The sequence below is a fragment of the Mesoplodon bidens genome (assembly GCF_964165515.1).
Source record: "Mesoplodon bidens genome assembly, chromosome: 11".
NCBI lineage: Eukaryota > Metazoa > Chordata > Mammalia > Artiodactyla > Ziphiidae > Mesoplodon > Mesoplodon bidens.
The window spans coordinates 17,099,723-17,113,221 of NC_138167.1; the positions used below are offsets into that span (position 1 = coordinate 17,099,723).

Genomic DNA, 13,499 nt, shown 5'->3' on the forward strand with positions numbered 1-13,499 from the left:
GTAAAAATTCTTAACCTGGTACTCCTTCTGGGTCAGCCCCTTAATATTTTATCACTGGAGTGCAACCTACTCTCAATGGATCTGCATAAAAGTATCATGAGAAATTAGGCTATTCCAGTATTTACTAATTATGTACTAATTATTCTTTTAAAGTAACATTTGATGTGACCTGCTACTTAATGCTGAGGATTAGAACTTCAGAGAGGGAAAGAGAAAGGGAAGAAACAAATGGACACTGATGTGATAACTACTCCATGTCAGGAGGTGGGTTCTTGTTGCCAGGCTCACTTCCACTGCTCCCAAGACAATGTTCCTGAAAAGATGCACAGAATGTTCTGACTTTCTGAATTCAGTACATAAAATTTGGGGTCCAAGCCAATCTTACTTAGATCTGGAAAGGCAGGAACACACACACACAAAATCAGGGCTTCATTCTATTGTCTGCTCTTCTAACTCATAGGGCTACTGTATCATCAAAGGGAGTTAACATTAGGAGAAAATGTAAAATAACAAGGCTTGCTTTTAATGAATTTTTTCCTATTATAAAACTTTGCAGCCAATTTGGAAAATGTTGATTTATTTCCTTAGGGATTTTCTATGCATATAGTTTTACATAGTTGAAGCATATGCATTTATATACTTATTTTTTCACTTACTATGTGGGCATTTTACCATTTGTTAAAATTATTCATGAATATTATTCCATAATATCATTGCATAATATTCCATCAATATGGACACTAGTTACAAAACCACCGATATATTTTTGTATGTCTAAAGAGGGCAAATGTTTTCAAATTATTTACAACATGATATGTGTGCTTGTACACACTAGGGTTTTTTTCCCTTTATTTTTAGGACAGATTTGTAGAAAATTATAAAAGGTCCATTTTAAGTAATTTTTATTTATCAACTTTTCAAAGAATCAACTTTAGCTTTTTAGATCCCCTCTGCTGTACTTTTGTTTTCAGGTTATTCTTTTCTGGGTTTCTTTTGTTGTTGCTGTTCCTTCTTTCAATTCTTTGGAGATCCTGGGACTTGAAGTTGATGCTGTGATGGAGTAAGTCTTGAGGGTGTTCAGGGAAAGACTAATGTTATTTTGAATGGGCAAGGGATATGAATTGTGACCCAAGGCAGATTATATTTTCCAGAGATGACCACAATAACATCTCCTATCATACATATTCTTTTAACAATGTGACTTTGACACTTCTCCTAACAACAGGCAGATCTGTGCTAGGACTCTTTCCTCTCGAAGCTGGGTGGGCCTTTGTGATTGCCTCAACCTATAGAATGTGATGGAACTGACCTATATGCCATTTCCATTGTGAGGTTATACAAATGTCATGACTTCTGCCATGTTCTCTTTGGACACTAGCTTTGGTGGCAGCCAGCTACCATACAAACAATCCAACTGTACTGAGGCTGGCATGCTGTGAGGGGGCCCAAAGAAGCTCACAAGGAGAGACCACATGGAGATCCCTGAGACTAGATGGAGAAAGAGAGATGCCCAGCCAACCCCAGCTGCTCCAATCCTTCACCATTTCAACTCCAGTCACCGGATGAGAGATCATAAGCCAGACCTCCTGAGTCTGGTCCTTCCTGAATTCCTGACCCACAGAAACTGTGAAAAACACTAAAATGACTGTTGTTGTTTAAGCCATGGCGAATGATTTGTTATTGAGAAATAAATAACTGAAACGAGCTTTAAAACACTTCAATCTCTCCCTCCCAATTTAAGTGATGTTATTTTCCAGTACAGTCATCCCTTGGTATCTGCAGGGTATTGGTTCCAGGACCCAGTCCATGGATACTCACATCCCTTAAAGCAGGCTCTCTGTATCTGTGGCTTCTACAAATCATATGTAAAGATAAGGTATAATTATTATTTCATATGGGTGAGGTTCGTTTAGATTTGTTTATATGTTTACCAATTGCCTTTGCCATCCCAGATTTTCCTTCTAAAGTAACATTCTTTTTTCCTGAAATACATTCTTTAGAATTTCTTTCTGTGAAGGTCTGCTGATGGTAAATAATCTGTCTGTTTTTACAGAAAATGTTTTTCTTACTTGAAAGACAATTTGTACACACTCCTATGTTGATAGTTTCTTCTCTCAGCATTTTGAAGATATTTTCTCACTGATTTTTTTTTAATTTATATTGGAGTATAGTTGATTTACAATGTTGTGTTAGTTTCAGGCGTACAACAAAGTGAATCAGTTATACATTTACATATATCCACTCTTTTTTTCTTTTAGATTCTTTTCGCATACAGGCCATTACAGAGTATTGAGTAGAGTTCCCTGTGCTATACAGCAGGTTCTTACTAGTTATCTGTTTTCTATATAGTAGTATGTATATGTCAATCCCAATCTCCCAATTTATCCTCCACCCCCAATCCCCTGCTAACCATAAGTTTTAACATCTGTGACTCTACTTCTGTTTTGTAAATAAATTCATTTGTACCCTTTTTTTTAGATTACACATATAAGTGATATCATATATTTGTCTTTCTGTGTCTGTCTTACTTCACTCAGTATGACAATCTCTAGGTCCATCCATGTTACTGCAAATGGCATTATTTTGTTCTTTTTTATGGCTGAGTAAAATTCCATTGTACATATGTACCACATCTTCTTTATCCATTCCTCTGCTGATGGACGTTTAGGTTGCTTCCATGTCCTGGTTATTGTAAATAGTGCTGCAATGAACACTGGGGTGCATGTACCTTTTTGAATTATGGTTTTCTCCAGGTATATGCCCAGGCGTGGGACTTCTGGGTCATATGGTTGTTCTATTTTTAGTTTTTTAAGGAACTTCCATACTGTTCTCTATGGTGGCTGCACCAATTGACATTCCTACCAAAAGTGTAGGAGGGTACTCTTTTCTCCACACCCTCTCCAGCATTTATTGTTTGCAGATTTTTTGATGATGGCCATTCTGACTGGTGTGAGGTGATACCTAGTTGTAGTTTTGATTTGCATTTCTCTAATAACTAGTGAAGTTGAGCATCTTTTCATGTGCTATTTGGCATTCTGTATATCTTCTTCGGAGAAATGTCTGTTTAGGTTTTCTGCCCATTTTTGGATTGGGTTGTTTGTTTTTTTGATATTGAGCTGAATGAGCTGTTTGTATATTTTGGAGATTAATCCCTTGTCAGTTGCTTCATTTGCAAATATTTTCTCCCATTCTGAGGGCTGTCTTTTCGTTTTGTGTATGGTTTCTTTTGCTGTACAAAAGCTTTTAAGTTTAATTAGATTCCATTTGTTTTTTCCCATTGATTTCTGACTTCCATTTTTATTGTTGGAAGAAGTCTGCTTTTAGTGTAATGATCATTCTTTTGTAGGTAATGTTTTTTTTCTCCAGCTGCTTTTAAAAGCTTCTTATTATCTTTAGTTCAATTTTACTAAAATGGTCTAGGTTTGCATTTATTTAAATTTAATTCATGTTTGATACTTTGTTTTTTGTATTTATGGATTACATTACTCTTTAACTCTGAAGACGTCTCAACTTTTACCTCTATTTTATAATTCCAAAATTCCATTTAAAGAAAGACTGGACTGGTAGTCATTCTTATTCCAGTCTCCAAGTTTCTTTGTCTTGTCTTCATATTTTCTATATCTTTGTATCTAAAAAATTATTTGCTCTATTTTCCAGTTCACGGATCCTCTATTCAGTTATGTCTAATCTGATGTCTGTCCATTTCAACAATTATATTTTCATTTCTAAATTTCTTCTTATTATTTTTTTTTTGTGATACGCGGGCCTCTCACTGTTGTGGCCTCTCCCACTGTGGAGCACAGGCTCCGGACACGCAGGCTCAGCGGCCATGGCTCACGGGCCCAGCCACTCCACGGCATGTGGGATCTTCCCAGATCGGGGCATGAACCCATGTCTCCTGCATTGGCAGGCGGACTCTCAACCACTGCGCCACCAGGGAAGCCCTAAATTTCTTATTTGGGGGACTTCCCTGGTGGTCCAGTGGTTAAGAATCTGTCTTCCAATGCAGGGGAGGCAGGTTCAATCCCTGGTCGGGGAACTAAGATCCCACATGCCATGGGGCAACTAAGCCCACACGCTCTAGAGCCCGCACACCACAACTAGAGAGTCCCCATGCCACAACGAAAGATCCCGCATGCTGCAACTAAGACACAATGCAGCCACATAAATAAATAAATAAATATTTAAAAAAATAAAATTCCTACTTGGTTCTTTTTTAAAGCTATCTAGGTAATTTTGATATTTTCTTGCTGACTTTTGATTCATATTTATTTTTTCTATAAGAATTTCATACTTAGTAATATATTGCATCTGACAGTTTCAGTAAATTCTCAGGCGTGTCTATCCACAATTTTTGTTTACTTTTTATCTCTGAGGACTTTCAATATTGTGAATTTCAGTGTTTCCTTATGAGCTTATATCTGTTTGAAGGTGTTATTCTGAGAGCTTTCCTCTGGAAGAAATTCGTGTTTGCTTCTATTAGAAGCCATAGACTGCTAATATGACTTGGGACCACATTGTCCCTTATCAAGGCTTAATATGGGGCACACATTAACATGGTAAATCCAAGGCTTGGTCTCCTGTTCTCAGCTTTAGTATCAGAATTTTATAGTTCACAATGCTTGGTCTGGTTTTAGGTTCATGATTTTCTGTTTTGTGTTTTGGGGTTTTTGTTTGTTTGGGGGAGAAGTATGCAGATACTCTTGGAGATTCCCTAAATTCGATGAGCCCAATAATGCATTACAAATATGTTTTAACCAAGAACAAAATGTATTCCAACAGGAGAGTCCTCCTGAGTAGCTATTCTGGGTATTAATCAGAATAGCTTCTACTGGCCACAACTACATTATTTCATTAACATCTCTCAACAATCCTCAAGGTAAATAATTTTATTCTCAACTCACAGGGGGAAGGTTAAGTAACTAACTTTACATAGCTAGCAAGTATGAAGCACTTACTAGCAGTGGCACTAGAATTTGAACACAAAGTCTGTTTAAAGCCAAAACTTGGATAACTATTTCATCCAGACACAAACCCCATACAGATCTACACCCTTTTAGAGGCATCTCTTCTCTGTCTTCTCCTTGCTCTCTCTAGTTCCAGTTTTAGCATCTGCCTTTTAATTCCCTTATATCACAGCAGATGTTAGACAGAATGGCTATCAGTGACTGCCAAACCTTGGTGCAAACACTGATAAACTGTTCTAAGTTTGGAGAGAAAAGAAAAAAGAAGTCAGCGGGCAGAAGAGATGGAGATGTTTAGGAACACAGTCTGAGGCATGAGTCATGTAGAATATTAAAAAGAAGTTGCTATAAACCCTCTTTGGATCCAAGTCATTCTCCTCAAAGCTCAAATTATTTTTGAAAAAGTACATCAATAAAATAAGCAATTGTTCTCCCAGATAATACCTCTACACTCCCAAGTACCTTTAGCAAAATTAGAGGTGATAACCATTGGATAGTCTCTTTCACTTGTATGAAAAGAGATTACCCAGTTTCTACATGATATTAGAAACCTCAAAATAAATATTTGGGTCTTATATCAAGTCCTTCCAGTCAACTAAAAGCTACACACTTACAAACTTTAAAAGGTTAACTCCACCATGATTTGTACTCCATTTGTTCTGATAGTTTTTTTGTTCCTTAATTTATGTCAACTTTTTTAAAAAAGAGGAACCAAGTTTTCCCTGCTAAACATTTCATTAATACTGCTTTGAAATATCTGTTACTAAAAAATTTATCTCCTTAGTTTAAGACCATAGAAACATTTTAACTGACACCAAAAAATTCATTAATTTTCCTTTTTAAAGACAATTTAAACCAGAAATTCAGTTTGAAGGATATTTAAAATATATTTATTCACTTATTCATTCATTCCCTAAACATTTACTGTGTATATCCTGTATGCCAAAAAACATGCTGGGGTCTCAAGAACACAGATAAAAGATTCTTGACCCCAAGCTGTTCACACTGATACTACTGCCTCTAATATGCTCACATGGAAGCACACACTCAGAACACTGATGCTCATTTTTGTGGCTGCATATAATAATCATTGCCCAAGCTGGAGCCTCAAAGCTCAAAAGTAATATAATAACAGGACAATCAATTAAGTTCCAGTTTTTATTTTTTAACCATCATTTGCCCAAATATGTACTGAACACCTGATATGGGCAAAATGGCTAATTGAGGTTTCAATTCTATTGAAAAATTAAGAAAGAAGCTTTGAGAACTGTAATCTCTAATTTTACTTGATAGAATGACTCAGTTTGGGCCAGTGAATTTTAAAACTATTGTGAGTAATGGAAGCCTTGGAAAATTGGATTTAAAAAATACATAATACACATACATAAAATTTTAAAAATAAATTTCAGAAGGGATTCAGAGGTCCCCTGGACCCCCTTTATGGATTCCAAGACCACAGAATGTCTGTTGACTGGGAGCAACTTCAGGGTATGAGTTGTATTTTCTTCAACTTTGTACTGTCTCAGAGTAGATTTCAAAATATATTTGTTGAATGAACACCTCTGCAACTTTGTTCTTGTGAAGCTCCCATTTTAATCTCCCTCTTCCCCCATGAATTTCCAAATCCTCAAATTCCACATATGCACTTTTCTAAAACATTTACTCAAGACTAATCTGATAGCCTAAACAACTTTTCCAAACTCTACTTGCATAATTTTCCACTTCACAAAAGACATACCTCCTATTATCCCAAATATTATAATGATGCAGTGCCCCAGAGTGTAAAAACCACCAGGCAACCAAACAAAGAAACATTTGTAAGGTACATAGTTTCTGAAGAAGTGTCCCCTGAGAACAAGCAAAAAGATCTTTATAAGAAATAGATGGAGGCTGTGCCTTATTTTATCCAGGGGACAAACTCTTGGCAACTCCTATACCTTACTTATATGTTGAATAATTAGAACTCAGAAGTGAGATGATTATATGGGGTTACATTTTAGCACTTAATTGAATAAAATGTAGTCTGCCTTTTCCTGACAGAAAGTCAACTCAACTTAATGAACTAATTTGACAAAGCGCACTGGCTATGCTATGAGGACGTGGAACATCCAAAAAGCTAAATCTGAGACTTTGACAATATGTATTTAAATATGCACAATGTAGAAACTCTGGAAGTTCATGCTTGGCAACAATTTAACTTCATGCCAAAAAAAATTAGGTAACTTTTAAAAGATCAAGGAAATAATGACGGATTTTAAAAATTCTTTTAAAGTGTATTTGAACAAAAATGTTTGCAGACCAATGGGTTACAGCTGGTGCATGTTAATGAAGGGCAACCCTGTGAAGGGATCCTTGGTGCCATCCACCTACAAAACCCAGAAAAGGAAGGAAGAGGACAACAGCAGTGGGTGTGAGGATCCAACAGACTCTGCTGTCACATTAGAATAACTTCTCTAACCCATAAAAATGCAATCAGAAGTTGGATGAGACTGCAAAGCCCTTTCTAATCTGTGTCCCGGGCACCCTAACTAATCCTTTTGTTCTAGGTGCTGTCAAAAATAGTTCACTATATACCCATTGAACAACAATCTGTTAAGAGAATAGAACTCATCTTAAGTGTTCTTATTACCACACACTCAAAAACACAGGGGCACAAGGAAACTTTTGGAGGCGATGGTTATGTTTATTACCTTGATGATGGTGATAGTATCATCGGTGTATGCATATGTCCAGACTCATCAAATTATACACATTAAACATGTGCAGTTTTTTTTGTATATCAATTATACCTCAATAAAGCTGTTTTTAAAAACTGAAAATGTACTCTAGACAAGATATCCTAACAAAGGCTATAGCAGAGCCCCTTCTTACTGAGAAATTCTACTAACTACATCAACGAATATTACCTTCTCTAACCTTATTTTTCCTACAGGCAGAATAATGTGTACATTATAAATATATATATAAATATATACACATTAATTATACATATATAATGTGTGAATCATCATTATGGGTGCCTTTCATATATACTGAATTTCCTCACGCCTGTTTTATCTTGATGCCGATATCTTTTCTAGGAGAATTTTGTAGTGAAAACTCATAGTGCTTATAACTCTCAGTGGAATATTTTTATAAGCATCAAGGATCTGGAGGACAGCCATGAAAATCAGTGGTACTTAGGCATTTCCACTGCACATCTTTGCCCAATGAATTTGATTTTTAGTCACATGAAAGTGCAAGACACTGCCAGCATCTTGGGTGTGCAAAGCTTTGGGAGGAGACTACAAGATCTGAATAAAAAACTTCCTGAATCCAACACTCTCCTCCCCTGAGAAGGAACCACTTGTTGGTCATCCGAATTGTTATGGACGTGTCTCTAAACCATCCTGTTAACTAGTTTTATTTTTATCTTTATATGGACATCCTACTGTATTTTTATGACTCCCTTCTTTTTGTCAATATCAGGTTTTTGAAGTTCACCCACTTTATTGTGGGTAGTCATAGTTCATGGCGGTAAAGCATTCCACTACGTGAACATACCTGAATTCATTGATTCATTCCACCATGAATTCACAATCAACTATTTTAATTTCTAGCTACTATAAATGTTATTATACATTTCTCTCTTATAAATACTGTTTTTCTCTAGGGTATATACCTAGGAGTGGAACTGCTAGGGCATGGAGCATGCGTATCTTCAACCCTACTACATAACGTCAAAACACATTCCAGAGTGGTTGGAACCATATTCCCTCCAAAGAGCATATACGGTACTTTCGGGTCCACATCCTCACTAACAGTTGGAATAAGTTCTGCCAACCTGATGGATGTGTAATGATATCTCCTAGGGAATCTTATTTGCATTTTTTCTGATTACTAATGTGGTAGAGCATCTATTCATTCATTTATTGGCTATTTGGAGTAGCTCTGTGAAGTCTGGTTCAACTCTTTGACTTATTTTCCTACCGGTTTTCTGTTTTTCATATTCAATTAATTTATTTCTAAATTACACATAAAAGAGTTATTTGTATATTCTGGATCCAAGTCCTTTGTTAGTTGTCTTTCTCTAAAATGTGGTTGTATTTGCCCTACTTCTACCACGTCTTTTTATGAATAAAAGTTCCCAATTTTAATAAATCAAACTTATCAGTCTTTTCCCTTCTATTTAGTGCTATGTGATTCTTATATAAGAAATCACAAGACCTATGTTATTTTCTACAAGCTTGCTTGTTTTGCTTTTCAAAGTTAGGTCTAAACCATCTGGAAATGATATTTGGTATAAGGTATGAGGTAGAGGTATAATTTCATAGACACCTAACTGTCTCCACATCATTTTGGAAAATTTGTCCTTTTCTCTCTGATCTACAATATTACCTCTGTCATATATTAAGGGTCTATATATATGTGAATCTGATAACTACAGAAGGAGAAAGGAAAGGGTCAAAAATTAAATGTTTAAGAGGCAAAGTAAAGCTGTTGGTTAAGATTAAGTTCAATATAAAGAATTAGCGCAAGGTTAAGCAAGAATCATTAGAATATTATTTGACATTTAGGTTGTCCAAAATGTCCCTCAATAAAATTCCGTAATTTTTCTATAGAGGGTTTGCTTTTTTGTCTAATTGTTTGTTTGCTTTTTTGGCCGAGCCACGTGGCTTGCGGGATCTTAGTTCCCTGACCGGGGATTGAACCCACGCCGGAACAGTGAAAGCACCGAGTCCTAACCACTGGACCACCAGGGAATTCCCATTGTCTAACTGTTAAGTGTATAAAAGTATCTGATGTTACTGGGATATAGTTTTCCATATTTCACAAAATGGAACTGCTATATACATTTTGATTTTGTATTCAAAAACCTTGCAACATTGAATATACTTTGTTAAGTGAAAAAACTTTCACTCCTTTTTCCAAAATGACTTATCACTTGTGGAAACTCAATTGTCTCCTTGTGCAACATATGGATCACCTGGAAAGATGGGGTGTGCGATGGTCACTGGTTAAGAGTATGGGTTTTGGACTGAGACAAGTCTGGGTGAAGTCCCAGACTGAACGACCAGCAGCTGTGAATATGAGCAGATGAGAAAACTTATGTCACATTTGTTTTTCTGTAAAAACACACATTAAAAGACTTCCTTATTAGGATTATTTTTAGATTAAATGAGGCAATGCATATAAAGAACACAGAACCTGGCACATGGAAACACTGACTAAATGTTGACCCAGTATTAATCATAATGACTCTTGCTTGCCTTGCATTAATTCTTTATATTGAACTTTTTTCCCTTCAAACAATTATTGATCCTTTCCTTTCTCCTTCTGTAGTTATAATTTTTCTCAAAATCACAATCTCACTTTCTCTTTCATCTTGCTCTGTCTTGTTCTAAATAAATGCTCGTTTTCACGAGCTTTTTAAAATCTTACCACCAACTCCACACATTCAGGTAGAAAAATAGACTCTTTTGTCCTTCAGTGTAATGTACTGAATGTTTCATTCCCCTCCAGGAACGGAAAAGTATTATACTATGGTTATGCAAGACATTACCATTGGGGTAAACTGGATGAAGAGTACAAAGGACTTTCCTGTACTTTTTTTTGTTTTGCAACTTCTTGTGAATCTGAAATTATCTAAAAAAATTTAAATAATCAAAGAAACATATTTCTGTAAGTGTTCTCTTGACCTTTTGCTCATTCTCTTGAATCTGATATGAACCCTTCCCAATTTTAAAAATTGCACATTTTTATGATTTCCAGAACCCCAATCCACTTAATTGAATTAAAGAGACATCATCATCATTGCTGATTTTCTGACATCTTCCTGATCAGACCCCCAAGTCCTCTCACAAAAACCCACAAAAAACCCAAGACTGAGTGAGAGTCGATAACTAAACTGTAAAAGAGAAATGTTTTGTTTTCTTCTTCTTCCCAACTCCTTGCTATGCTACATTAGTTTATGTCAGCAAACAAATCACACTAAAAATTAAATACAGAGGGGCTTCCCTGGTGGCGCAATGGTTGAGAGTCCGCCTGCCGATGCAGGGGACACGGGTTCGTGCCCCGGTCCGGGAAGATCCCACATGCCGCGGAGTGGCTGGGCCCGTGAGCCATGGCCGCTGAGCCTGCGTGTGCGGAGCCTGTGCTCCACAACGGGAGAGGCCACAACAGTGAGAGGCCCCCGTAACGCAAAAAAAAAAAAAAAAAAAAAAAAAAAATTAAATATAGAGCACTGATTTTTGGTCATTCATTTAAGTTATTCAATACTAACTCACAAATTTGACTGGCATTTTTGGTTTTCAGTGACATTTTTAAAACTAACTGTTTATTATGAAAGTAATATACCTATAAAGCTATATTCACTGACAGCAAAAAGGCTTACCATACAAAAATGAACAGAAAACTAAAGTACAAATTTTGGAAAATGTCAAATCATATATGTAGCATTAAGTCCAAAAAATAGGAAGAATAATCTGAATATAGAAAGAACAAAAACACAAAACTTTTAAGTCCATTTATACAGTCTTGATGAAACCTATATCCATAAAAAATATGCTGCTATGAGAAAAATAATTTAGCTCACAAAAAATAAAAATACAATTAAGAACTGGAAATGGTAGACTACATAGCAGAATGAACACAACTAAAATAAGATTTAGTGAGCTGAAAGGGGTTATTCTTGGGACACAACACACATATACACACACAAAGCTACATGGTACAAGGAAAGAGTTAGAAATCATGGTTAATATATCTAGAAGTTCTAGTATCCACTTAATAGGAGGACTAGAAAGAGAGAGCAAATATAATGAAGAAGAGGAAATAATCAGGCATATAAGAGAGAGAATGTTCACAAAGATGAAAAGCAATACTAATGATAGCTAACATTTATATAGTGCTTACAATATACCAGGTACTGTTCTACGCATATATATAATTATAATATACATATATACACACACACATATTTACACATATATACATCTACATATATATGTAGTTTAATTCATTGTAGGTATGAATTAAACTAAGTATTATTATCCCTGCTTTACAGATGAGGAAACTGAAGGAGGAAGTGTTAAGTAACTCAGTCAAGCTCACACAGCTGTGAGTGGGCGAGCAGGAAGCGAAAACCAAGTCATCTTGCTTTAGAGGACAGGCTCATAACCACTACACCTCCACATCTTCCAACTCAAAAGACCTCTTATTAATGTGCCAAGCAACATTAATGAAAAAAGAGACCCACTCTGAGATATATTTTGGTAAACTTTCTGAATTTAAATGGTAAAAAGAAATGTATAAGTTTTAGTAGAGGAAGGAAAGAAAGATTTCCCTCAAACAAAAAACTGAATAAATTTCCATTAGATTTTTGTTGGCAACTCTGGGTGCCAGAAGATAATGAAACAATATCTTCAAAGTTCTGAAGAATATATGGAATATCTGAAAAAAGTGTACCTCGTGTTAGTTATAGTTATTTACAAATGGTGAGGTTTGGGGTGATTCTTTTTGTTACCATCTTCTTTGTGTTTTTCTCTCTTAATTTCTTACAATGAACATATATTTTTGTGGAAAAACATTAAGATCAGTGTTATAAAAATAAAGATAGTCACATGGATTAAATTTCTTAAGTATGAAAAATGAAACTATAAATGCACTAAAAAAATACAGGGTAATATTTTCTCATTGGAGGGGATGTGGGTAAGGAAGATTGTCTAAAGATAGTTTTTTTTTTAAAAAGGAAAAGACTAACAAGTTTCATTGTATAAAAAATATTGAGTTCTGATAGGACAGAAGTTAAACAGACTAGAAGAAAATATTTGCTCCATATATAGCAAACAAAGACTTAATATCTATACAGTTCTTATAAATCAACAGGAAAATAGCTTGTAAAAAGAAAAAAAGTACAAAATGAGCAAAAAATGCAAATAGGCAATTCACAGAAGAAAAAATACTAATAGTCAATACCCACTCAGCCCTTCTTATATTAAAAAAAACACATATTAAGTAAAAAATAATGTATCATTTTTAACTCAGCAAACTGACAAAAATTTAAAAGATGAACAGCACATAATGTTTTCAGTATTGGAAAACAGGCAGTCTGATCCATGACCGAAGAGGAAGTAAATGGTACATTTTGGAAGTGTAATTTCACAGTATCTGTCAAATTAAAAATTGGTTGTGTTTCCCAACATCTATTTTATAGGAATACTTACTTATGAACCAAAACAAGTAGTGTAGCATTGTTTATCAAGTGACACACAAGTGCTGTTCACTTGGATAAGACTTCCTTAGGTGGCAAATGCCTGAGCTTAGAATATCTGGGTATTTCACTATTAACTGCTAGTGTACATGGGAGAGCATAAAGGCGATGTCTGACTCTTCTTTTCACAGAGACTGAGTCATTCTCTACGACGAACAGTCCTTGGATAAACAGCTCACATCTTACCGCTCAGCTTCATCAACTAGAGACCGACGACCCCCAGAAGCTCCCACAGCAGCTGCCAAGATTTCTGGAATCGATACTAGAGTAAGAATTTTCCATCT

The 13,499-nt window shown here is 35.6% G+C and overlaps 1 protein-coding gene across 1 annotated transcript in view; it reads right to left on the reverse strand.

The window, feature by feature from the left end:
• ST8SIA1 (ST8 alpha-N-acetyl-neuraminide alpha-2,8-sialyltransferase 1) overlaps positions 1–13,499 on the reverse strand; it is a gene marked incomplete at both ends in the record, with an annotated part of 153,667 nt that overhangs the window by 40,687 nt on the left and 99,481 nt on the right. The window lies entirely within an intron of this gene.